Genomic DNA, 2,382 nt, shown 5'->3' with positions numbered 1-2,382 from the left:
TTACCGACATCTGGTGAAAATTTCATGTCATTAGCACCTCTAGTAATATATTTACTGAGAAAAATGGTGACGTGTTCAATACTTATTTTACCCGCTGTAAAGTCTAAAAAAATGAATGAAAACCAAATATTGTTCTGTTGCCACTCAACCAGGTCRTCATTGTAATTGAGAATTGGTTCTTAACTGACTTACCTGTTAAAATAAAGGTTTAATGGAAGTCAATGGAAAGTCCCCAYGGGGTTCAAGAACAAACGTGTGTGTGTGTTTGTTTTTACTAGAGTGAGGACCATTTGAGACATAGTTACYAWRTGAGGTCTTTGATGTAAAGTAARGACCATTTTAATGTCCTCACTTTGTTTGCAGCTCTGTTGTGCTTTACTGGTTAGGTTTAGAGGTTTGGTGTGAGTTAAGTTTTGGTTCAGGTTAGAGTTAAGAATAAACAAGTCCAACTCCAACCTTTTCTATATTTCAACACCAAACAGAACGTTTTGTACAAAAGACACAACATTATTGGCCTGTGAAGAAACTGATGCAAGTAACAAGAAATAAATAAACAAATTCTCGTATTTCTTGCACCATGTTCATGTCAGAATAAGATGAAGTGGGCAGAAAGAGCTGATATTAGATGTTTACATCTAAATAACTCCATTCTGTTTCCACATCAGCAGCTGCAGGACACAGCAGTGACTTTTACACYCTGATCCCAGAACACAGGCGGGTGAAAAATAAGACTTTTCAAAATGTGCAGCTTTTCCACGAGGTTTCCAGGTCAGTCCATTTTCATACAAACAGCTTGGTGTTTTCAAAATACACCCAAGGTTTGTTCCTTCTGTTAAGACAACCTTGAGAGATGATTTGCTTCCACGCTTCTCATGTCAGTCGTAAAAGACCTTCATGCTGGTTTCTAACAAAGGCCACACAGCCTTGATCTCTGATGTTGCAAATGGAAAAAGGTTTGTGAGATCCAAAACAAAAAATATTCATTCAGAGGTTCTTCTCAGGGCTGGCTGCGTGTTTTTATCTGAAATGACTGAAATTCTGTTTAGCATGCAAACTAAAAGCAGTTGTAAATACGCAGCCACACTTTTTAGTAAAAAGGTTGACAAAAATAAAAYAAAGAGCTGAAACTAAAATTCCTCACTCAAACTCTGCATATTGGAGCCATTTTTTAAAAACTGAAAACTAACATTTGTTAAAGGTTTAAAAAAAACACTAAGCTGCCACTTTATTAGGTCCAACTTTGTAAACACAATCAGCCAATCACGTGGCAGCAACTCTGTGTCTTTACACACCTTAATGTTCTGAAGACAACTTGGTGAAGGTCAAACTGAGCATCAGAATAAGCAGAAAGGATTATAAGTGACTTTGAACATGATGTGGTTGTTAGTGTCACAAGGATCATGTCATGATCCTTGTTCTGTGTTTATTGACCAAATTTATGAAGATTTAATTATGTGGTATTTGCAACATGAAAGTTATTACAAATATATTGATTAGGATGAACAGAAAAACTGGTTTTTGATTGTTTATTACATAATGCACCAGATTATTACACTACATTTTGTAATAATTGCCGCAAAATGTTATWACATAATGCGTTGAAGACTTTTATTACATTTTGTGTCAATTATTTGTGACGGCCCTGCTGCTCAGATTATTGCAGCCAGCGGCCACCTGTTTGGTTAATTGTGCTTCCTCACTAGGTCATCCTTAGGGGGTGTGGCCTGTACAATTCTTAAGCGCGCACCTGGAGTGCTACGTTCACGTGCACGTTCACTTTACTCGTGCCCGGTCCTGCTGCTTCCTCTCTGCGGCCGGGAGAGGAGAGAWGCACATCGGTGCTGCTGCGAGGTGGTGACGAGCTGATTCGCCACAGGTGTGAGTTCGCCCTTGGACGCCAGTACGACATGTTGGTGTGGATGCCGAGCTGGGTTTTCGGTTCGGAAGTAAAGACATTGAATCGTGGACGCGGAGGTGCACGAGGAGCACAACGGTGGTCGAGAGAAATCTGACCACAGACTTGATTGCATGAGGTGAAACTGAAYCTGGACCACGGACTTCAGATGGTCCAGCTGGGTGAGAAACGTCCGGTGCATTCATGAGCTACGGAGCACCAATCAGGACCAACAAACTCACTAAACTCCTGGATAAAACTTTAATAAATGCCTTTTAAGGTTTAAAACTGGTTCCTTGTGTCGTGTTCCTCAATTATGTTATGGCTGTTAGAGCCAGGTCGTAACATAATATGGGGGCTCGTCCACTCGTAAAAACCTTTAATATAATTTAATTTAATTTAATTTAATTTAATTTAATTTAATTTAATTTAATTTATTGATTTAACTGGAAAAGATTATTAAAATCAAGCCTGACTCAGCATAATTG

This window comes from Austrofundulus limnaeus, unplaced genomic scaffold (assembly GCF_001266775.1).
Source record: "Austrofundulus limnaeus strain Quisiro unplaced genomic scaffold, Austrofundulus_limnaeus-1.0 Scaffold1083, whole genome shotgun sequence".
Classification (NCBI taxonomy): Eukaryota; Metazoa; Chordata; class Actinopteri; order Cyprinodontiformes; family Rivulidae; genus Austrofundulus; species Austrofundulus limnaeus.
This window is presented reverse-complemented; position numbering follows the sequence as displayed.